At 39.1% G+C, this 26,513-nt stretch overlaps 2 pseudogenes; both read left to right on the top strand.

The window, feature by feature from the left end:
* The first annotated feature begins 10,318 nt into the window (after positions 1–10,318).
* Positions 10,319–22,402, top strand: LOC149150938 (uncharacterized; annotated as a pseudogene).
* A 691-nt stretch (positions 22,403–23,093) lies between these two features.
* Positions 23,094–24,458, top strand: LOC149150937 (U-box domain-containing protein 6 pseudogene; annotated as a pseudogene).
* The last annotated feature ends 2,055 nt before the right edge of the window (positions 24,459–26,513 follow it).

Below are 26,513 nucleotides of genomic sequence, written 5' to 3'. Positions count from 1 at the left end.
GTACTATCACATCTAGATGTATGAGTACTCTACTATAACCTGTGCATAATCTTCATATGTTTGACATCCTGCGGACCTTCCTGCAAGATCTTATACTTTAAATATGTCCCATAGGAGCTCATAGTTGCTAAGTGATTTACTTGTATCTGCCTGCTAAGAGCATCTGCCATTTTGTTCTATTTTCCTTTGATGTACCTGATCTCAAAATCTGATCCAAATTGGGGTAGATTAGTAATCCTATGCTAATTCCCCTCATCAGAATAAAAAAATATGCATGAGCCTGTACTCCAAAATAGCAAGTAAAAGCTTGAATTTTATGTGTTTTTGTTTAAGATAGTTTCTTGAAGAAAAAACTTAAAACATGAAACCAAAACACTAAATGGAAGAATGCATCAAACAATAGTACACCATCCATTGATAAAGGAGTTCACCCATCCAGGTCTATATCTCCTTGGATCAACTCTAAAGGCTTGAACCCTTCTCATTATGTTCACAATTCTTCAGGTAAAGAGTATATAAATGTGTTGACAAAAAGAGTGGCTAGTTTCTCCTTCAAGGAAACATTCTTCTACAAAGAATGCTCACTCTAAACATATAACAACCTACAGTTAATCATGAAACAATCAGAAAGCTAAGGGCTCACAAATGAAGACCCCATACTACAACAATCCACTTGAAGTACTTAAACAAGTCTCTTTCTCCATACACATATAGAGAAAATAAGAAAAACAGACACAACACTGCTGCAATGACTACTGTGGAAAACATATGGAGGCTGGAATACCCCTACAAGGTCATCTCCATCTTGGAACTCCTCCATAAACTGAATCAACACTCTGGTTGAACAGGGCACTGATAGGCTTCACTTTGCAAAAATCCTATCTGTTAGCACTTGAAATTTCACCTCAGGCTGAGAAAGGTAAACCTCAAGGCTACATCAAACCATTTAGCCTCGTAGCTAGCCCTACGGGGCAGGAGAAGGCTCTCTCCAGTCAATCTCGGCAGATCTTCAATGGGATGAGATGACCAACAAGGTAACACTGATATTAGGCTAGTAAACTGATTAAAAAGGTTGATTTGGGGTTTTTTGGGTTTTTGGTGGCAAATTGAGGAATTGCAATTTTGGGTGCGGGGATTTGACACAGTTTCTGCAGGGGGTTCTTTGGGGCGAGGTAGGAGACCGTATTGATGCCTTTGATTGAGGTGAGTGGATGGAAAATACCGGTGAGGAGCTAAGGAGAGCAAATAATACTTTGAATTCTCCTTAAACAGTAGAAAACATAGAAATTAAACAAATTTAAAAGCAGAGCATGGCAAGCATGAATTCTTACTTTAACACTTCATTTGTTTAATGTGCAGCAGTAAAGGAAAGGAAATGATTAACATAAACACACTTACAAGAACATTGAGAAACACACCATCAACACATGAGTCCACAAGAATCCCAAAGAGGACTGCAAAACCTTGGTCTTCCTTAGCAAAAAATTGCAGAGATACAGTGAAATAATACAATGATAGCTTCTCCCTCAAGAGTCCAACCTTCCAACCCTTGAAAATGATTAAGAAAATACATAATATAGATGATCTAACCTCTTTCCCTACCTCCATGGGTCGAGATCACTATCCTAGGAGCTATTTCAACCACTTCTAAACTAAGCACTACAAACTAGGAAGTCAAAACAACTTGCCTCTATAAGCTAGGAAACCAATTCATTCATTTAATATTTACCCTTTTCATGAATGAATGTTCTAGAAGTGTTACATAAGAGTAAAAGTGTCTAAAAAGTACAATAATTACATCAAAGAGAATCACATTTCATCCCAAAAAGTCAAATTGAGTCAAATCTGCGTTTTCTGGGCTGTACAGTGCATTTTTTGAAAAAATTGCCTGACGGGTCGCGCGCCTTTGGAGCCATCTTTGGGGAACTTGCAGGTGGCTAAATTGAGCTAAAGTGGGCTTTTTGGAAAGGTCTGTGAGTCTACTTTCCAACCCAACTGGAAGTTTTTTATTTGGAGTTCATTTGCTCTGTCAAAACTCAAATCTCCCAAGACTGCTTTCTGCAATTCAAAAAAGTGGCAGAAAGTCATCTTTTGCTAGTTTTTTGACTTTCTGGAGGTCCAAAACTTCACCAAATCTCAAGTCCATCCATGAGCATATGTAACTTTGCATGAAAAATCTGGAAATGCTGAGTTTTGGTCAAAAGGAGTTGCCATGATGAAGGGTCGCGCGGGGGGTGAGACCCGTTAATGGGAAAAACCTGCAAATTGCATAAAATATTCACAAATGACAAAATTTTCTCCAAATTTCTTGAAATTTGGGCTGGGAGTCCCCAATAAAGTACCATTCTCAGTCAAAGAGGCTTTGGCCAAAATTTGGAGTGGATCGGGCGTTTTCCTTCGTTTTTGTGCTTTGGCCAACCGTCCTTGGAGCACCTTCGTTCTCGCCGGTATTTTTGACATTTCTTTAAAACCATGACACCTGTGAAAAAAGTGAAGGAGGTTTTTCTTCCTTGGCATGTTTTGGACAAAAACCTCTCTCAGTTTTCCAAAATTCATCTTTTATTTCTCTGGAACATCATTTGAGTGAAACTTGTCCCGATGTGTGAAACAAGGAATTTTGTCGAAATGGAGCGAAATGAAGGGGATAGGGGGCTTCTAAATTCTTGGGGAAATTTTTGGGAGTGGGGAGGGATGTTAGGAAGCAGGGGAAAGTGGAATCTTAGAGTTTGAATGAGGGGAAGGGGTCCAAAAGGGCAAAACACAGGCCAAACCTAGAAAATTGCCAGGTTGTAGCTAGAAACTAGGGTTTGTGCAAAAATGAGGAATTTGGCGGATCTAAGGGATGGGAAATGTTTGATAAGGTACTTTAAGGATAGGGGAAGGTGTATGAACATCAGGAAACAAGTTTTGCCGGTGATTTGACCGTCCAAGAGAAATTGGCTTCAAAACCCTAGGAGAGGGAAATGACCTTACCTAGGCGCAACTGAAGCATGAACAAGGTGTACAATGACTCATTAGACACTGAGATGATAATGAAAACCCTATGAATGATGATAGACTCAGCTGAATGATGACATGGACTGACATTTGGACAAATTTATAAGGAGTGAAAGCAAACCCTAGACCTAATGCCTAGTGACCAAATTTTGCTTGAAGACTCACTGAAATGACAAAATTTGACCTTGACACTTCAAAATCACTTTGTAAGAGCATATTTGATCACTGGAGGAAGGCTGGAAAGACTGAAACTAACACTATCCAGAAGTGCTCCTTTGATCCTGAAACCTATTCCAAATGGTTCAGAATGCCCAAAAATGGCTATCTAGCTTATTTTTTCATCCAATTTGGTCGAAAATTGCCTTAGTTATGACTTTTTCCAGTCTCCCCACAATTTCCTCCTCCAAATCTGGCTTACTACTAGTTAAATTCATTATCCGCAGTGTAAACTATTAGTTTTGTCGAAATCAACAGTTCCACCATCCATCCCAGCAATCTCGCAGTTAAGGGCCAAGTGGTCACACTTGCAGTTAGGTCCGGCGGTTACGGTGATGGTCCCACAGTCTCTTAGATATTGCAATCAATGTGCTAGGGGTAATACACCTTACACAAGACTTTAATGCATGAAACATGTGAACTAGCGATAAGGGGACCAACCGAATTATAAATTACAACACAATACAGTATCGTGTCCAAAAATTCCTGCTCATCGCAATCGATGTTATCACATTCGAGACTTAATTGTGTTTAGACCAAGCCGGATAACTCCATAAATTGTTATGGCCGGTGCTGATTCTTGTTCCCGATGTGATTATGATATGTGGTCGCATCACATCACACTCCATAAAATGTCGAGGCCAGGGCCGATATCCTTTCCTATGATAACACAGACCTTCCATGTTATTAAACTGTGGCATATAATATTATCACGTCTGGGGTGCTCATCGCAATCAACAATCGGCTGTAGGGACCTAATCAGTGTGATATTATGGACTTGCTGAAACATTAATTTGAAACACATAAAAGTATCATGTCTGGTAGTTTATCACAATCAGAACTCATTGAAATCATTCCTGAACCCATACATTGTGGTTTAGGCAGACTTGACGGGGATTAAAAAATGTGACATATAAAATCCCGCATCCAGGACTTATCACAATCAACTATTATCGGCGGTGACACATATATGACTGTGTCGAGGGAAGATCCTTAACATTATGCAATATGCGATTGTGATCACATCGCATCGCAACCTGCCCTGCGCTGAGGGCCGATTCTATAATGTGATCTGCCTGTCGCTGCGATGTGCGATTTGCGAGGGCAAATGGTAGAGTGACACTTGGCACCTCCCGATTGGCTAGGACCTTTTCCATGTCATCCAATCCTACCATGTCATCAAGTCAACCCTAAACTTTGACCGACACTAACTTCTACATACGAGATTGGATTTGCGTATCGTTCACACCATTGGATTTAAAATAATAAGATCTTCAATATGAAGAGGAAATTATCAAAATTCCGACACTTTGATTTTTTGACAAATTTTGAGCTCCTGATCACTCTCCCCACTAAAAATCTTTTTGTCTCCAAAAGCATTAAATAATCTACAATTACTATGTACTTATTTGCACCGCAAGTATCCTACATGTCATCCTTCCTTCTCCTTCTCCTTTGTTATTCATATCCATAAGCGATGAACCGACACCTACATCCCCTGCAAATCTATAGTACAATATATTTCAAATTACATTTCGCTATGCAACAAAAGAATTCAACTTTGATGTCTTCTCGACCTGTCCATGTCACTATGGCCATCCATAGGAACATCCTTCCCAAGAAGAATTCCAAGAATATTATCTAAAAAATCCTTGTCAAGGATAAGATCCTAAAAGACTGTCAAATTAACCCAAAACAAGCTTCACATAGTGAATACTCGTATAACTCTAGTGCTACACACATTTGGAACATACTAAATGTGTTGCAACTACTCATACAATAGTCTTAAAATGATTTTTACAAAATGTTTTCAAGAAATCATTTTACAAAATGGAATGAACTTGACTCCCAAATTTCTCCATTCAAATTGACTATCAACAAGCCAAACTAGCATTATAATGCTTAAAGAAAAACATTGTTGCATATAAGTGATTTATTTATGAACATCACTTTTACAAATTACCCAACTATGGGGATATGCAACTAGTGCAAAATAGAAATTTACAGACTTCAGTTGGACAAATAATATGCCCATTTCTTACCCAGCCAGGTGAATGCGTTCTCTATTTGAACTTTCTCTTCTTCTGAAGTTGTTTCAGGGATGGTTGCATTTGCACCACTTTTTCTGTTGTCGCTTCCTCTTCTAGTGGTTGCATGATCTACTTTCCCTTACCAGGATGAAGATGTGGAAAAAATTTCCAATACTTCTTGACCCAATGCCCATTGATATTGTAGTGAGTACAAAATTTCTTTTGATCTCCTCTCAACTCACTTGCCTTTATCTTTGGATGAGATTTTCTCCTTTCGATCTCAATTCCAGTAGACAGAAACATCTTCTCGATGATTTGTTTCCTTTTCTCGCACTTATCTACACAATGGTTAGATGAAAGGAAAAAGGTGCATGGAAACATTTTCCTTAACATGTTATTCAAATCCACATTTTTTTTCCACCATGAAAAGCATTTGATTTAACAACATTTGAATTAACATAATGGTTATACCTCTCTCTGTTGTCTTTTGGATTACCCTATCTGTGTGAGGAACTTGCATCGCTTGAAGAACTGAGCTTCGTTTCTTCCTCAACACTTTCATCTCTATCTAGAGAAGTTTTCCCCTTTAAATCCTCCTTACGTTTGAGGAACCTCACGGGAACCAATTCTAGGTGCAGGCTCCAACATATTTCCTCCTCGTGTCCTCCCTTATGGCAATAGGAACACGTGACCCATGAATCATCGCTAGAATACCATTCTTCTTTGGCAACATAGCCTAAGCCTTCATATTTAGGCCTCTCTTTGGCTGCAATTGGATTTTTAATGCCTTGCTGATTTACTCCAAGGCCTCCTCCCTTGTAACCCATCTTGGTCAAGAGTTTGGATCCAATGCCTTTACTGTGTTTTTCAAAGGCCACAAATTAATTTACGTCAATAATTTCCCATAAGGAATAAGCATGTAAATTCTTACCATTTGTTGCATCCTTTGATTCACATTCAAAGATGTTTTTAAATTCCCTTTTAATTCGAGATGTGTCCTCTTGGACTCTTCAGCTCTCTTATTTCAGCTCCTCGAACTTGGGTGCTGATTAAACCTCATCTTCCACATCATGTGGATGGAAAGTAAAAACCTATCCATCTACCTTCTCTGAAGGCCTTTCTACACTAGCATCTTTCATAATAGTTGTATAAAAACATGAAGATTGTGGTTTATCACCATTCTTGTTACCTTCCTCCCTTAGAGAACATTCTCCTCTTGGAGGTCTAGATCCTTCACCTTGCAAATTGGTATTCCTCTCTTCATAGAGAACTTTCACAATTTCTGCCATTTCTAATAAATCCTTTCCAAAATCCTTCACATCCTCTGACATTCTTGCAGGCTCTCCTCCTTGGGACATGCTTTGTTTGAAGCTTCTACTCCAATTTGAGGTAGAACTTGGTGGTAGAGATTGAAACAATCTTGCTCTCCTTTCCAAAACATTCTCCTTAATGAGCTTCAAAACACATTTACTTGCACACAATAGTCAATTCCTCCTTGCACAAAGAAAACCTAAGTGTTAAACACACATGGGCAGCAAGAGAAATATGAATGATAAAACATGACAATGCAATTTTTTATTAACAACTGATATACATTTATAGTACATTGTTTCACTGTTGGGTTCCACATCCCAAGGTCTCTTGGACTCCTTTTGTCCATTCGGCTTCCACACTAACCCATTGAGGATTAGGTGTCCAACATTCCCCCCTTAATTCGAAGGGTTATGTATGAGTCCAAGAAGAGAGCTGTAATACAAAATATGCAAAAATGCATGGCAGCACTAGGCTGAATGTGCTCTCTGAAATGTTGGTATAAAGGGCGGTGGTTTAAGGATGACCACCAACACTGGAATGCTTAGTGCAGTTCCCGGAACTCTTCCAAAACTGGCAAGAAACTAAAGTTTTCTACTAGAGGAAGTGCTCCTATTGTTTTGAAGAGGGAACCTTCAACCATGAAAGGGAGGTCTCACCCCGCATAAAAGGGAGAACTTCAACCTGAAAAGGGAAGTCTCAACCTGTGATGGTTTAAGGATGACCAACAACTCTGGAATGCTTAATGCAATTCCTGGAACTCTTCCAAATATGGCAAGAAGCTGGTGTCTTCTGCTAGAGGAAGTGTTCTCAATTGTGTTCCTGGAATTCTTCCAAAACTGGCAAGAAGCTGAAGTCTTCTGCTAGAGGAAGTGTCCCAGATTGCCAACTGAAGGCATGTTCATGGGCATCTTTGTTTCTGGCTACAACTCTAAAACTGGTGTGGCAGGTTGTGGCTCAGGCTCGCTTGATGTGGCTTTGAAGCTTGTAGATGACCATCATTTCCCCCCCTGTTAGATACAAGGTGAGATGATGGAGAAAACTCAACTGCAAGACTGTTCAATACTCTGGAACAAGTTCTGACATGTGTTTGGAATATCTTCTTGGCTGTTGATGCCCATTGCCAAGAAGCGATCCATCCAAGATGAATCTTTGTTCTTGCAGGACGTTTGTTTATGAAGCATCTGTGTGAAGAATGGGTGGTTTTATGACAGTGCTTACATGGATGAAGATCAAAACAGTGATCTTTCAGATGGCCAACTCGGTCACAGTGTTGGCATTTCACAATCTGTTGTTGTGGAAGAGAGGCAGAATCTGGAATAGCTGGATGTGAACTGTCATTAGGAGTAGGTGAACTATCATGAATGAATCCAGCACTCTGAAATTGAATGGGCTTTGAGTAGTCTGGAATATGAAAGGACAAGTCCTTGTCATATCCAAGACCAATTCTGTGCTTGTTGTGGACAAGTTGTTCCAAAGGTCTGATGATGGGCTTGGGAAGTGCAGACTGAGTGTCTACATCTGCATGTACAACTGCTGCTTTATTGGGCACTGGATCTGAATGAACTTCAACAATATTGTCTTGCTGTTTATGGGAGTCTGTTTCATTGTTCTGAATAGAAACAGGTTTAGAATGATGACTCCTTTGTTTTAATTCTTCTTGCTGTAGCTTTGTCTCAAGCTGCAAAACCTCAATATTCTCCTGTGCATTTTGTAGACATATTTTAATATTGAATAGAGAGGTTTTGTTGATCTTAACCATCTCATCAATAGTGGAATGTATCAGAGTATTTAACAGATCTAATGCATTATCAAGTCTGGTCATTTTCTTCATTATCTTATACGTTAAAGAGACTGATCACAACTATCAACCAGTGAAGAAGAAGCAACAATCACTCACAATTCAATGTCACTGCAATATCCTTTATAAATGTCAGCAAATAATCAGTGTGCAACATAAAAGATTACAATCAGCCCACCAAACTATTTATGGAGTAGTGGAATCAAGGAATCAATGCACTATAATGAGTTTTAAATACAATGCTACACTGGAGCAGCAGCAATTGAAAACTTGCTTGGATCCTTCAAATACTCGTTCACTTTTCAACATATATCAACACTTCAGTATCAGCTAGTGAGTAGAATATACATCCACACAAACAGCCTCTAAATGGCATCCAAATTGTGACAAACTCATTCTGGTATGGTAGAAACTGACCCAAAATACCAACAGACCAACCAGCAACAATATATTAAGTAACTCGATAACTATGTTTGAGCTCCTCCAAGTACCACACACAAACACTTTCTAATTCAGCTTTGCTTGTGGGTAAACTAGGGAACCAATTAAAAATTCAATTCATATACCATGAATAACTCAATGTTTCACCACACACTAAATTTGTTCTGTTCATGCATATTCTTCGTCTGAGTTCTCCATTTAATCTGGTTTCAACCTTTAAATTTTGAATCCCTGAGATGAAAGGCACAGATTTGCTAGGGCCTTTTCTCTTCCACCTAGCGAATGAACAATTTCACCGGTAAGAGTATGAAGGGAGAATTTCTGATGGCGCTGAGGTTCCAGGAGATGCTGGAGAACCAATTCTCTTCCCAGAATAACAACGATTTTAAGGATGTGCAAGCTAAACTGGGATCTGCAAACCTGATGCTCTGAAGCCTGTCTCACAATGAAGGATCATCAACCAAAATTATGTGTATCAATTTCTGGAGCAGCTGAATGATTTATTTTTGACGTGGAGCCATTGTATGTGGAAAGACCGGTTCTTAATGAAACGTACCTCTCATCAAAGGTTCACAGCATAGATAAATCAAACAACCCTTAACAATAGTTCAATAACCAATACAATGTAAAGGCAAAAATTATTCAATGCAAGGCATTTATCCACGGTCAAGAATACAATCAGAAAAATTCCAATTTACGGGCGATCTTTCCAGCGCTGGAATCCTGCGTTACCCCGCAATCTTCATTGCTGCAAAAAGGGCGAGAAATATGGCGATTACTGGAAAAAGTGCAGCAGAGCCGAGGGAGTAGCAGGAGGAAGGGGGGATTTATGATTGAGAAGCGGGTGACAAAAAATAGGGAATCCGACAGCGGGGCTGTCAAGACGACCGACGCATAGCCACAAGATGCATTAACCGAGACGTGTAAAATCCATCTCATTCATTGAAAATCCAGACTTAATATGTGAACAGTATGAATACCCACCAAGTAATTACATATGGGAAATGGTCTGAGCCCTGACTTGAATCATTACCTTTTTTTTGGCTACATGCAATACCGCTTCTGTCACTGTTGTTTTAATTCACTGTTTCACTGAATCCTCAACAATCAACTCCAGCATGTAAACTTTCAGGAATCCACAATAAAAGCAGAAAGCGGATGCAAGAACGTAATGTCTTTTGGTTCTAGGGAAGCTGTTGTAATTGTTATCCAAAAACCCGTATTTAAAACAACGCATATATCAACTAAGAAAACAATGCATAAATTTCACCTACCTCCCTTGCATCCCATTTGAACAATGCACACATTTCATTTGCAGTTCCATTTCCTTTTACAACAATAGGAGCACACACCAAATCTTGGAATTGGAATCAATCAATTTCAATGTCTTTTTGGTGACTTCACTTGGCTTCGTTTCTTTTGGTCAAACCAACTACTCGGCACAAGGAAGGAGGACTCACTTTATCTCTCAAGCACCAACCCAGAGAACGAGTTCCCCAAACCATCTACGCATTTCAAGAACATGAGGTTAGAACCCATGCGACAAGCAATGATCTTCCCTCGGTTCTCCACAAGGAAACAAAATCCAAAGCTTCCCTTCGCTCGATTCATATCTTTCATTAAAATAATGGTTGTCTTTGTATTCCACTACCATCCAGACAGTATTGCATCGCCATCTGCAAAATGTGGTCTCTAAACACGTGAATGTCGAGGCAACTAAATCCCTGAGGTCTGCAAGATTCCTAGCTTAGTTCTATGCCTTTACAGTTAGAAGGGAGAAAGTACTAAAGGATAGGAGGGTTTTAACCAGACAAATTGATTTGTCTGCCGCAGGTATCTAAACGCAGGAAACCCATACGGAATCGATTGGATTCCTGCAGAATGTGACGTATCAATCAGAGAGGAGTGGTTTTGGCACAAATCCGAGAAGCCCAAACCGCTGAGCAAGCTGCTGGAAATCTACTACAACTCGGTGGGAAGAAACTGCCTGCTGCTGCTCAACGTTCCACCAAATACATCCGGCCTCATCTCGACAGAGGACTCCACCAGGTTGTTGCAGATGAAGGCGGAAATAAACACCATATTCTCAAGGGAGCCGTAGAGAAGGGAGCGTTAAAAGATCAAGAGCAGTTATGAACCAGAAATAAAATGTTCAAGTTTTGTAGAAAGAAACATTGTACGCAGTCTCTGGGGCAATAGAAATGTCAGAGGAGTTACACTATATAAAACTAATTTAAGACCTGCGCTCTGACCGGAAGAGCATTTGCTGTAATTTCACTGAGAGAGAGAGGAATGTTTGCTGGCTTGATGGGTGATACGATGACACACTAATAATTCTTCTGATTCATGCGCAAAGAGCAGTGGGCAGGTTTGATGGATAGTAGCAGAACTGACAGGCCGAGAAAGGTCACAAAAACAGTGGCTCACAAAAGATTCAGTAGATTATGAACGCACCTGCTCTGAACGCTGATAGCACTGTAGGAGGAGGTATTCGATGTGAATACCAAACGTTACCCATTATCACACATAGTGCAGATTATTATGACTGAGCAGATTCAGAATGGTAGAGAGAGGCCAAAAATGGAGCTAGAGAACTGACAGGTTGCAGCTAAAATTTAGCTGAGAAAATATTCATGAAATGATTTGCACATAAGGGCCATAAAACAAATGGCTCAAAATAATTATGCAGGGTAGGAATACGCCTGCTTAGATACCATGTTAAACACACATGGGCAGCAAGAGAAATATGAATGATAAAACATGACAATGTAATTTTTTATTAACAACTGGTATACATTTATAGTACATTGTTTGACCGTTGGGTTCCACATCCCAAGGTCTCTTGGACTCCTTTTGTCCATTCGGCTTCCACACTAACCCATTGAGGATTAGGTGTCCAACACTAAGATCTAATACCACTTCATATGAATTGGGGCATATTAGTAATGTTATGCTAATTCCCCTAATCAGAATATAAAAATGTGCTTGAGATTGTACTCCAAAATGGCAAGTAAAAGCATGAATTTTATGTGTCTTTGTTTAAGATAGTTTCATGAGGAAAAACTTAAACATGAAACCAAAACACTAAATGGAAGCATGCATCAAACAATAGTACAACAACCATTGGTAAAGGAGTTCACCCCTCCTGGGCTACAGATTCTCCTTGGATCAACTGTAAAGGCTTGACCCCTTCTCATTATGCTCAAAATTCTTCAGATAAAGAGTACATAAATGTGTTGACAAAAAGAGTGGCTAGTTTCCCCTTCAAGGAAACATTCTTCTGCAAACAATTATCACTATAAACATATGACAACCTACAATTAATCATGAAACACTTCTCAAGCTAAGGGCTCAAAAATCAAGACCCCACACTCCAACTTCCAAGAGCATAAAAAGTAAAACAATCCACTTGAAGTACTTAAACAAGTCTCCTTCGCCATACACATATAGATAAAAGAAGAAAAACAACCACAACACTATTATAATGGTTGTTGCATAAAACATGTGGATGCTGGAATACCCCTACATGGTCATCTTCGTCTTGGAACTCCTCCATAAACTGAATCAATACTCTGGTTGACCAGGGTATCCATAGGCTTCACTTTGCAAAAATACTATCAAAAGTGCTCCTTTGATCCTGAAACCTATTCCAAATGGTTCAGAATGCCCAAATATGGCTATATAGCCTCTTTTTGCATCCAATTTTGTCGAAAATTTCCTTAGTTATGACTTTTTCCAGTCTCCCCATAATTTCCTCCTCCAAATCTGGCTTACTGCCAGTTAAATTCATTATCCGCAGTCTAAACTAGCAGTTCTGCTGAAATCAGTGATTTCACCATCAATCCCACCAATCTCATGGTTAAGGGCCAAATGGTCACACTTTTGGTTAGGTCTGGCGGTTATGGCGATGGTTCTGTAGTCTGTCGTATATCACAATCGACGTATTAGGGTTAATACACATTACACAATACTTTAACGCATGAAACATATGAACTAGCGATAAGGGGACCCACTAGATTATAAATTGTAACACAATACAGTATCATGTCTGGAACCTCCCATTCATCGTAATCGATGTTATCACATTCGAGACTTAACTGTGTCTGGACCGGGGTCGATAACCTATGGCCAATGCGATTACGATATGCGATCGCATCGCATCGCAACTCGATAAACAGTCGGGGCCAGGGCTGATTCTTGTCACTGATGCAATTACAATATGCAATCACATCACATTGCACTCCATAAACTTCCGGGGCTAGGGTCAGAGCCGATATCCTTTCTTGTGATAACATGGACCCGCCAGGTTACTAAACTATGGAATATAAGATTATCGCGTCCGGGGTGCTCATCGAAATTGACAATCGGCTGCAGTGACCTAATCAGTGTGATATGACAGACTCACTCAAACTTTAATTTGCAACACATAAAAGTATCACATCTGGTATTTTATCGCAATCAGAATTCATCGCAACCATTCCTAAACACATGTATTGTGGTTTGGGCAGAATCGACAGGGATTAAAAAATGTGACATATAAGATCTCGCAGCCAAGACTTATTGCAATTGGTTGTTATCGACGGTGACACATATATGACTGTGCCGAGGGCTGATTCTTAACATGATGTGATATGTGATTGTGATCGCATCCCATCGCAACCTACCCTACGCCAGTGGTTGATTCTGTAATGCGATTCACTTGCTACTGCAATGTGCAATTTGTGAGGGCCAATGGCAGAGTAACACTTGGTGCCTCTCGATTGGCTAGGAGCTTTATCATGTCATCCAATCCTACCATATCATCAAGTCAACACTGAACTTTGACTTAATCTAACTTTTACATTCGAGCTCGGATTTGAGTGTTGTTCACACCATTGGATTCAGAATTACGAGCTCTTCAATCAAAAGGTAAACTTATCAAAATTTTGAAACTTTGAGTTTTTCACAAATGTTGAGCTCCTGATCAAAATCAAACTCATTGATCATAGTCAACCACTCATCCTACCTACCATTTAGATTCAGTTGCTCAAATAGATACCGCAAACCACTGTGATCACTCATCAATGTAAACCTCCTACCCATAAGGTAGTGCCTCCACATCTTCAACGCTTGTACAATCACTGCCAACTTAAGATCATGTCTGGGGTGGTTCTACTTGTGCTCATTTATTTTTCACTACTCATAACATACCACCTGTCCCCAAAGCTAGCCTCACAGTCCTCTATCCATTCAAACTTCTTACCTTTCCTCTGCAATGATGTGATAGGATAAGCAATCTATAAAAAATTCCCGATGAACCTCCTATACTAGCCTGTCAACCCCATGAAATATCTCACCTCATCTTCATTCTTAGGAGCTACCCACTCCATAATGATCCCTATCTTTTCTGGATCTACTATAATTCCCTCAGAGACAACATGCCCGAACTAATGTACCTCAGTAAAAAATACACTACACTTGCTAATCTTAGCATACAACTCATTCTCTCTCAACAACCTTAACACTTTTGCTAAATGCTTGGCATGCTCTTCCTGATTTTTGGAATATACCAATATATCATCAATCAAGCTTATCCAAATATAGACGCAACAAACTATTCATCAAGCACATAAATGTATCTATAGCATTATTCAAACTGAATGGAATTACAACAAACTCAAACTCATAATGCCCATACCTGGTCCAAAAAGTTGTTAGTAAATGTCCTCATCTTTGATGCGTACATGATGATATCCGGATCTCAACTCGATCTTCGAGAACATTTCTTCTCTTTTCAACTATTCAAATAGGTCATCAATCCCCAGCAACGAATACTTGTTCTTGATGGTCGCTTTGTTCAACTGCCTAAAGTCAATGCACAATATGAGAGTACCATCTTTCTTCTTCACAAACAACACTATTGTGCCCCATGGTGATACACTTGGCCTAATGTATCCCTTATCCAACATTTTCTTCAACTGTAGCTTCAACTCTACCAATTCAATTGTGCTCATCTTGTAAGGTACTTTTGATGTCAGAGCTGCCCCTAACACCAATTTCATAGAAATGTCTACCTCCCTATAAGGTGGAAACTATGAAATGTCCTCAGGAAATACATCCTTGAATTTCTATAGAACTGGGTATTTCCTCAACACATCTGCATCCTCAAATTCCTTACCCTTGTCATTAGAAATGTGCACTGCAGTTAACACACACCCTTTCCTATGACTGCGCTTTACTTGCATAGTTGTTATGATCCTAACTGATGTAGATTTCTTCTTTCCCTATAAGACTCTTGGTTCTCCATTGTCATCCAAGCACTCAATGGCCTTGTCATAGCAATCCACCTTGGTTCTATGAAGGTACAACCAATCCATGCCCAACAACATGTTGTATGATCCCAATGGTAATACATTCAAATGTGTTTCGGTAGGGATACCATTCAAATCAAATGCACAAGCTCTTACCCAATGATGAACTCGCTTCTTTTTACTTATAACTAGCTTCACTAACCAAGATTTTGTATACAATTCCTTACTCAAACCACACTTATCCAACAATTCAGGACTAACATAGCTATAATTAGATCTAGGGTCAACCAAAATAGAAAGAAATTGATCACAAAGATTACCAACCATCTCAATGATAGATTCCTAGTTGTTTGCTTATTTGTTATCTAATGCTGCATAGATACGAGGAATTATTTGACCAACATCCCCAACAGATTGTGCCTTCTGCGCACTATATATCTGAGGCCTACCACCCTGATATTGTGGACAATCTATCCTACGGTGATCCCCTCCACAAGTCCAACAATGCATAGGCTCCTTATCCTGCTCCTCAAATTGATGTCCCTGACCTCTATCTGATGCATTGAACTTCTTAGATGGTGCAATATTCTCTTTATTATCTATACTATGACATATTTATTGTTTCTTGTCCCATTTTCCTTTGTTCCCTTCATTACCTTTCCAATTTGGCTTAGTCTCACATCTGTGCTTTGATTGTTCATAACAATGCCTTAGATTTTAGATGGCCTCCTCCAATGATCTAGGCTCATCGAACTCAATCTTATCTTTGAATGCAATCGGTAATCCACTAATGAACCTCTGAATCTTGGCCTTCTCCTTTGTGAGATAAGAAACATACCTCAGTAACTCCAAGAACCTATTAGTGCACTCCTCATCTGTCATGGATCCCATCTTTAGCTCATAGAATTATTTTTCCCTTTCATCAAAGTATCTCTCCGACATATACTTCTTCTTGAATAAATACTCAAACTGACTGCAAGTAAAGTTCACTTCATGAATACATCTCAAATTCTTCACATCTCCCCACTAAATGTTTGCTTTACCTTTGAGATTGAATGTAGCTACTCTAGCTTTCATGTTCTTTGAATAGTCATGCAACCTGAAGAGCTTCCTCATGCTAAGAAGTCATGCCTCCGCATCTTCTGGTTTCTTTATCTCTCCATCAAAAGTAGGTGACTTTTATTTCTTAAAATCATTGGAAAGTATCCCCTATCACTCCTCCTATAATGATGATAATGATGATGATCTTAGTGCCTATCTGAATCAGAACTAGAATAATACCTATGTCTATTCCTCCTCTTATCAAGAGTGTCAAACAATCTGCCATGTCTGACCGTGTCATCTCTATCTAACCTTTGACCACCATGTGACCTACTACCATATGCCCCATTAGTTCTATCCTCTTTCTCATCACTGATCCAATGTGGTCCCTGTCATTACAAATCTGACAAACTTTGAAGTATCACAACATTTACCTTTGCTTGTTTCTCTTGTGCCTGCATGATTCTGTCATTATCTGCCTTACAACTCCTTATTTCTTCCTTTAAACTTCTCAGTGTATCTACCAAATCAGAAGAGTACCCAACACCATACTTCTCATTTGATTCATAGAGAGAGTCCTTGTAGTCTGCCATATTGCTAGCCATTTGATATTTCATCTTGTGAGGTATATCATGTCAGCTAAACACAATCACAATAAATCAATGTAGCTTAGTATAGCTCGGGGAGGATACCTTATCTACAAGATCAACAAATCAACATGATACATGTATAACATAATCATGACATCATATAGAAACATAACACATAAGAGTATAACCGTGCAACCATCATTCTAGCTAAGGTCAAGTCATCAATGCATGACCTTACCAACAACACACACCATGACCTCATGCATGAAAACAACCATTACATCATTGCACACTTGACCACATGAAAACATTAACATGCATAAGCAATGTGTAACTAACCATACACATGCATAAACACATGTAATCAAGCATAAACGAATAATACTTGTAATCAAACCTAGAGGAATGATACATGTAAGTGACATATAACAACATGTAACTAGTCATACACTCACGACGATGCATACCATAATAACAGCATCAACTTCCACATGGCGACATCACTACAACCATGATCAACATTATGCAAATGCAACAAGTACATGGAATGCATGTGTAAGAGACACACATGCAACTAACATGCATGCATGACTAACACACAACCCATCCCATCGGAGGGCTAAACCATGCTCTGTTACCACTCTGTAACACCCTCCTCCCACATCTACCAAAGCAATCATCCAGCCGAGGTAAACATGCGACGAGAGGCCACTATGATATGATTCAACCTCCTAAGTCATGTTAAGGAAGTGGAACCAACAGAAACAAACCATACATACATTTTACATCAACATTAGTACCCTCGGGAACCAATCCATCCTTTTTTCCAACTAGCCCCTGGGTCCTAATGAGATTTTGGACCACTTGACCTCTGAACACTCTCATGCTATGGGGATGCTATCATCCCTGGACTTGTGGATGCTCTCACAAGCCTGCAAGCCAGCGTCCACAAACTCTTTCTCATAGTGTTGTGCCAACATCCCTGGGATTTTAGCCACTTTTTCAGACCCAGAACCCAGGTTACTACCCAGAATTGAGTCATATCCTCAGAATAGTAAAATAACGAGGAAATGATAGTATAAATGAAATCACTTGAATGAGACCTTTACTGGACCCCTACTAGCCATGACAAGCATTTTGTCAAACATATAACGAATATGTAAATAATCATGTTTGAATAAATAACATTAAGTATTAATTAATGTCAACTAAATAATTAATACAAAAAATTTTGGTTAATAACATCACAATATTTGAATAAATAACATTATAATATTTGAATTAATAACATTAATCAAGAACCCTAAATTTTTTTATTAAGATTTTATTAAAATTATATTCAAATAATTTTAATTTTATATAAACCTTAGTTTCCCTATCGAGTATTAATTAATAAAATAATAAACATCATGAAAATATAAACATACAAATATCAAATAAACTAATAATTATCAATAAAAATATAAACATTTAATAGAAACAAAAATAAAAAACTTAAATATTTAATCAAGTAAACTAAATTTATTTATGAACATTAGCAAACCTATCGGCTCCATACATTATCATCGCAACCCTATCCTCTATTTATTGCCCCATTATTTTCTGACTTTTTCACACATCTGATCCTGATGATGAACCACAGAGGTTGGTTCGAAACATCGATACAATAAAATCATGAATTTGATGACTCCAAAACACATCACTACACAAAATGAAGATTGCAGAAGCCTCAAATCTATAATATGTAATCTACAGGTGTAAATAACATATCTAAGCATAGTGGTCTCATACTTAGCTGAGAATCACTAAGAAGCATTGATGCCTCAACACATCAACTGCCATTTCATCCATTAGGTCATAGATACATTATTCATTTAGTTACTAGTAAAAATGTGATGAGAGCCATACATAGCTACTATAAAAGATGATATATATATAACTAGCATAATAGCAACATAAATACCAATGAAATCAAATCCATATGATCCACATATAACCCAGTGTAATACTCATAGAAATACAAGGATAAATAACCTCATATTGGTGATGAAAAATCCAAACCCATGATGCAGCTTCCACGTTCCACACAACTGTAGAATGGTTGAGCAAAATCTCTCTTCAGCCATTCACCCCATGCCATATTGCAAGCACGAATGTGGGATCTCATAAAACAAATCAATCCAAAAACATTCAGGGCTTCCATAGGCCATCCACCTCAACCCATCAAATAGTGATTCCACCTCACGGTCAGACATCATCAAAACCATCATCAGATCAATCTCTATCCCACCCATCGAGGGCTCCAGAGTGTTTATTCCAACCAAGCCTCTAGGACTAGTAACTCAACCCATAGCTATCGTCGGGATGCAAATCGTTTGTCCAACCAAGGCTACGAGACTAGTAACTCAATCGAAGTTGTTATAGGGCTCCAAAGCATTTGTCCAACCAAGGCTCCAGGAACTAGTAACCCAACCTAGGCTAAGGAAACATGAAAACCAAAAAATAAAAACAAGGAAATAAACCCACAATATCCATGGTTATCCAGGAAATGGAAAGACTAGGCAATCCACTATCAATCTAAGAAATCCTCCATGCCAATGAGAAATCATGACCGATAATCCACATGCATGCCAAAATTATTAAGGAAAACACACATGCAACTTGGTACCTACAAGAAGATCATGTTGTAGTTGATGATCCTAGTGTCCTCTTGCACTTTCCTGCTCTTCTTTTTCCTTCTTTCTCCAAAATCCAAGTATGCCACACCCTCCAACAATATGATAGAGATAGATAATAATGAGAGATCTCCAAAACTAAATTGAAAAAATGTTACCAACTGATCCTGATAAGCATTTTAAGAATGGGGCCTCTATTTTCTTCAATTTCCATTATTTTCCTTCATTTTCCTCCTCACATGCAACCTGTTAGATGCACATGGAATGTGAAGAGATCTGAATGATAAAACAATGAATTTCATTTCTTATTAACATAGATGTACATTTATTACACATTGGAGTGATAGTTGTGTTAGACTCAGTCTTGTCAGTCTTCTGTCAGAGTCAAATTCACCAAGGTTCATTTCTCGTCATTTGTAGCCATCAAATACCAGTTTGGTCAAAAAGGGTCATTTTAATCCTTGAGTCCAGGGTTTTGTCTCTAGAAGTGTTCACTAACGCCTGTAGGCCAAAGAGAGCTTCAATAAGGTTTCACTTCAAGATCCACATTATTAATAATGCTGAAGGACAATTCTTCTTCAAAACTCTGTTTTAAAGAAGAAATTATTAAGTTCATTCAATACAAGCTTGATAAGGTTTTACAGCTCTTCAGGCAGCCCTACCCATCTTGCTAGGTTCAGCAACCCCTATCCCTGCAAAAGCACAAATAGACAGAACATCATCATCACAAAGAGACAAAGCAAGTTCTACAGGGGTTGGAGCGGGATTTTTCAAAGCTAATCTAGTTATATCTCATATCAACAAGTGTATGAATGAAAGGCCCTAGACTACATTAAGTACGAGAAAATTCATTTACTCAATACAGTACCAGTTTTCCTTTATTGAAGATGGACCTGCAGACAAAGCAAATGAAATACTATTGGAAATGAAGGGAACTTTTGGACCACATGATTGTAGGTTGCTATGTATTAATTCTTCACAATCAAATGAAGAGATCTTACCAGAAGATATTTGGACTCCTTTTGTTTCATCATCTTTGATAATTCATCATTTGACCATGTTCTAGGCCGCTGTTTCAACAGAAATGACTTGGAATAGATTAATGAATTCATGCAAGAATTTTCTGTAAAGAATATTATCCCATACATGGAGCAGAAAATATGCTCCTTGAATCAACAGGTTTCAACAACAAGGAAGGGGTTGAAAAATCAGTTTAAAAACCTTTGGTGGCATAAGGGGAAGGATGATACTGTTGATGTTTTGGATGGGTCCATCTACACGTTTAGTTTGATAGAGTCTCAGATCATAATTTTGGGAGACTATGCCTTTATGTTGCGTGATTATGAACTTGCTCTTTCAAATTATCGATTGTTATCCAGTGACTACAAGATTGACAAGGCTCGGAAGTGTTATGTTGGTGTTCAGGAAATGATTGGACTTTCACTATTTATGTTGGATCAATCAAGAAAGGAAGCAGAGTATTCTATGGAAACGACTTTTACAACTTATCAGAAAATAGGTGCCTCAGGTCAGAGATATGCCACAAGATGTGCACTTTGGTGGTCGGAATTGCACAAAGCTAGGGGGCAATTCAAGGAGGTTGCCAATGTTTACTTCCGTATCTCTAGTGAGGAACCAAGCTTACGTGCAGGTATATTGCTGGAGCAGGCAGCCTATTATTATCCGCGTGCAAATCCACGCATGCTCAGGAAATTTGGATTCCATCTTGTCCTTGCAGGAAATCGCTACACTATATGTGGACAGCGGAAACATGCCATTAGAGCATATATGTGTGTTCTTCCTATATTTGAAGGCGATGGATGGAATTATATCAGAGACCATGTCAACTTTAATCTTGGAAGATGGTATGCTGTTATCGGGAAGTCAGAACTGGCCATTCAACATTTAATGAGATTACTTGCATGTAGTCATCAATCAGCTTTAACTCAGGAAATGTTTCTGGGAGATTTCTTGCGTGTTTTTGGGAGTGTTGGTAAAAAAGATGAAATGTTCAAACTGAAGTTGTCTGCCATTAATATGACATCACTGAGAATTCATTTTGAGGATCACCGCACATATGCCTCTGCTAGAGCTATTCTTTTACCAGAAAAGACATGGCAATATTTGGAGGAAGGATTAGTTCCATCGACATCCCCGACATCAAGTAACTGGTTAGATTCTGCAGCAAGGTCTTCTTCCAAATCTTTGAAAGGAAAAGATAGCAATATTTTTATTTTTAGAGAGGCTATAAATGTGGAGCTTGAGTTTAAGAATCCTCTTCATATCTCTATTGATACATCTGCAGTTTCCCTCATATGTGATTTCGTTCCTGAAATGATGTCGGAGAACGTTGGTGTTGGTCATCATGGAGAAAAAGAAATTGGATTTGAAATTGCACTATCTAATCATAGCATCGATGAAGAGGGGAACATATATGATCGTGGTGATTCTTCATTGGTTTTATCTGAGGAGGCTTCTAGTCTGAAAGGAGGTCAAAGTATGATGGTACATTTGAAAGTGACTCCTAAAATGGATGGTTTCGAGCATACGTTGACAGTTGATTTGTATACTCTGAGTTCTGCTCAATACAAATTCAGTCAGGGAAAGGTACGGTGCCCAAAATTATGCTTCCAGAAGACATTAGATTTTGCAATTTAAAGCTTTCCATTCCTGGCATATCGAGCTCTTTGTGCATATTAAGGTTGATATTCTTCCAAATCCACGACTGGAGATTGTTAGTGTTTCGGATCAAACTTTCGATGATGGAGCAATCTGTCATGCTTACGATGAGAGCACAGCAAGTCAATCACAAATAAGTAATCAAACTATGGTGAATGAAGTTAGATTGTACATTGAGACTTTTATGAGTGAGATGACGAAATGGGAGAATGATTTGAAGCAACTTGGGACCAAAGTTAAAAAGCGTGAGGATGAATTGAGGAAATTAGAAACCAATTTAAGTGAAGTGAATAGTTCTCTGAGTGACTTGGAGGCAGTGCAGTGCATATAACAGGTGGTGCGACGCATATAGGGCGCGCGGCACACTGGGAATTTTAACCCAGTGTAAATTATAACGGGTGCGGCGCACACCCAGGGCGCGACGCACTGGGTTTGCCGCGCGGTGCACACCCACAAAGTCCCAAAATTTGCTTGAATTTCTCCAAATGGCACATAACTTGCACGGATTTTCCAGTGGGTATTTCGTCGCAATTGAACTGCTGGCAAGGTGGAAGGAGGGAAGGGGCTAAATCCTGTTGAAAAAAAAACAAAAATACCGGCATACACAATAGCTACTCTGACCCCTTGCTTGATGCTTTATAATTTCTTGGGGCATGAAATTACCAGAGCCTCAAAATCTATTTTTGATCACCCACAAAAGGAGTGGATTGAACGGATCTTTCTTCAAGATCAGGGACCATCATTAACAGCTGAAAGGGTGCTGGACAAACTGGCTAAGCCGTTAACTAGGGAAGAGAATGAAGTCCAGGAGAGGTTATATTCTCATGCCTTCAAACAAGAGATAAAGTTCTTTTACGCTATGCCTTTGGAGCAAAGAACTTTGGTTCCCTTATTGAAGCAAGGTCATTCTGCCAAACACCGATATACCATTATCTCAGACTTCGATTTATCTTGCACTATCTTGGATTCTTCAGCCGTATTAGCAGAAATTGCAATATTGACGGCTCTTAAAGCTAAGAAAAATGACGAAAATATTTCCTGCAATGGAAGCAGCATGTCCAAGGCGTAAGTCAGGTATTCAGGCGTTATGTGCCTTTCATTTAGCACTTGAAAAGGCCAAATCGCTTCTTCGACACTGTGCAGACTGCAGCAAACTGTACTTGGCAATTACAGGGGATGCACTATTGATAAAATTTGAAAGGGTCAAGGACGACTTGTTTCAAAGTTTACAACGTCTTGAAGTTCTTGTGCCAGATTCCTTAGCCTGGCAGATTGCTGAAATTTTCAAGGAGCTCGAGAAAACAACATTTGAACTTGAGCCATCAGAAAAAGAAATTGGTGATAGAGTTATTACATTGCTGAGGCAAAACAAGGATCCCAGTGGTTTAAATGACATATCAGAACTAGAAACTTTTCATCATGCAGCTATGAGGTTGGGCATAGTATCTTCAAGAGCTGTGTCGATTGAAAAAAGAGGTCTAAAGAAGCAGCTTGATAAATCCCGTTGTGAGGAAGACAAAAGGAAGGAGTCTATCATTTTTTATCTCTTGCATCTGCTCAGAAAATATAGCAAGCTATTTAGAAATGCATCTTGGGATAATCTTGATCCTCTGAGCTTAGATACATGTTCTCCATCAGTGAGAAATTTTGTAGAGGAAGCTAACATGAATGGAAGAAAGAGTGATCAGCATGAATCCAAACCTCATTCATTGGACTTAGAAACCAAGAAAACTTCTGGAAATTCAATAGGCATGCTGCCAAGACTTCCTGAAGAATTCAGATGTCCAATTTCCTTGAAATTAATGTCTGACCCTGTGATTATTTCCTCTGGACAAACGTATGAACGAGTCTGCATAGAGAAGTGGTTCAGTGAAGGTCATGATATGTGCCCGAAAACTCAGCAAAAGTTATCATATTTAGGTGTAACTCCCAACTATTGTGTCAAAGGCCTGATTGCCAGTTGGTGCGAGAAACATGGAATCAAAGTTCCAGAACCACCTTCTTCACCTCCTTCGCCACAGATATACTGGAGATGGGATCGATCAGGTTCTATTAAATGTATTGATGATAATCGGCTGAAAAGAGTCAAGGTAGAACCATTGGAAGATCCCCAAGATGCATCCTTCGATGAGGGGGATATGGACAGAAAATTGACTCCCACACTTGGGAATAAAAACTTTTTGGAATTTCCAATCGTGCACCTAAATGGGGAGTCAGTTCAAACCAATGATTTAGATCCTTCTATGCCCCTTGATACAGTTGAACACAAAACTGTGGCTATTGAGGGGTACAAGGCACAAAGTGATATAGTGATTGAATGTCTGGACAGATTGATCAGTGCATGGAAGAAAGGAAGGAATAGGTTGCGGTTGAAAGCATGCATTTGAGTCTGAAATTTTGTGATGGGGCTCATGAGAGGGTATCCATCCATTATACATTGCAAATGAAGCGAAGCGTTTAGAGCACTCGACAATTCGTGGCTAAGTATATGACCTTCGGTCCTGCACAGAACAAGTATGTTAAATACATCCGGGCGATTCAGGATTACCTGTGTAAACGAGCTGACCAACAGAGAGTTCCAAAGGTCAATAATATTAATTTGGATCAAAGTGTTGCCTCCAGACATGCTACAATATTTAGCTGTTTACACCTAAGAGATATAAGCGAAACGCCTCTATAACGCAGTAACAAATACAGTAAGGAGTAGATGAAGAGTATCACAATGTCTGTGCTGCAGATTCAATTAGCTCGAAGGGTATGTTTAAACTTATTCAGAGACAAGGTCCTTTTGGGCATTTCAAGGCACTTGTTAATACTGATGGATCTATCGCCAATTATAAAAATTGGTTTTAAACGGAAAAAGAGAAGGTGAAAGGTCAAACGCCCAATTAAATGAAGAGTACCTACCACAGCCGAAAATAGGAAACAATGGTCTATTTCTGACTTTAGTTACAATTTCAAGGGGTTCACCTACAGATGTCACTTTTTCAGATCTGAGCAAAATGTAACACTGCTCCTTTAGCGATGGATGGCTTTTCATCTTCAGTTAGTAAGGATTAAATCATCCCATATTCTGAGTCGATTCATTTTTGGACGGAGGGAGTCTATTTATTTGTATAGAAAATTTTGAGAAGGGTTCTGAGTTCTGAGAAAAAGTGTGGGAAGAAAAACCCAGCATAATCACTGTACAATTTTGATAGAGAAATAATTAAATGGTGCAGCTCTGATTTATAAGATCCTTGCAGTATGAGTTTTGGCAATGTGTTTTTCTCTCTGTTTCATATGTATCATGTGTTGTTTTTCAGTCCATTCATGATTGTTTCCAGCTGAATACTTTCAAGTGAGAAAGGTAGAATCCAGTCATTGCTCTGCCTTGAGGAAGTGTTCAGTCTTTATGTGTTTTCTTCTGCCTGGAAAGGATTCATACATTAATGCCCTTTTCAGCTTTCTTAAATATTCTTTTCGCCCCATTTAATTTAAATTCGATTGCTAAAATTTCATGCTTATCTCGCCTTATGAAATATCCTATGCCTTTGGTTAAATCTCTGTTCATGTTGTCCTCGTCCCATACAGCCCAGCAACTTAGTCATTAAATCAAATATCCCTCATTCAAATTCATTTACTAGCCTAAAATCAGTTACCATTTAAGTCATCTCGGACTCTATTGATCATTTTATCGAGATAGACCCGGAGAGAGCCCTCTCCTATCCTCGTAGGGCTAGCTACGAGGCTGAGCTTGGTTTGATGTTGCCTTGAACCTCGCCTTCCTTCAGCCTAAGGCAGATTCGAGCGCTAACAAGTTGGATTCATATTCCAACGTCTCCTGCAATCCCTTTGACTCCTCACATTCCAAACAAAACCTTAGAGGATTAGGTGTCCAACATTCCCCCCCTTAATCTGAAGGGGTATGTATGAGTCCAAGAATAGAGCTGTAATACAAAAGTTTGCAAAACTACATGGAAACACTAGACTGAATGTGCTCTCTGAAATGTTGGTATAAGGAGGTGGTTTAAGCATGACCACCACCACTGGAATGATTAGTGCAGTTCCTGTAACTCTTCCAAGTCTAGCAAAAAGCTGAAATCGTTTGCTAGAGGAAGTGCTCCTAATGCTTTGAAGAGGGAGACCTTCAACCTAGAAAATGGATGTTTCCAACCTGCACAAGAAGGGAGAACCTCAACCTGAAAAGGGAGGTCTCATCCTGTGGTGGCTTAAGGATGACCACCAACTCTAGAATGCTTAATGCAAATCCTTGAACTCTTCCAACACTAGCAAGAAACTGAAGTCTTTTGCTAGAGGAAGTGTCCCTAATTCTTTGAAGAGGGAGAAGCTCAACCTAAAAAGGCAGGTCTCAAAAATGCATATATGGTTTAAGGCTGACCACGAACCAAAGGTATGCTTAGGGGAATCTCTTTTTCTGGCTTTGAATGTGGAGGAGAAGA

The sequence above is a fragment of the Pinus tabuliformis genome, chromosome 9 (assembly GCF_031772625.1).
Source record: "Pinus tabuliformis cultivar Carrire ecotype Pingquan chromosome 9, CPIR1, whole genome shotgun sequence".
Lineage (NCBI taxonomy): Eukaryota > Viridiplantae > Streptophyta > Pinopsida > Pinales > Pinaceae > Pinus > Pinus tabuliformis.
Note: the sequence above shows the minus strand (reverse complement) of the source record. Positions and strands in the feature narration are given on the sequence as shown.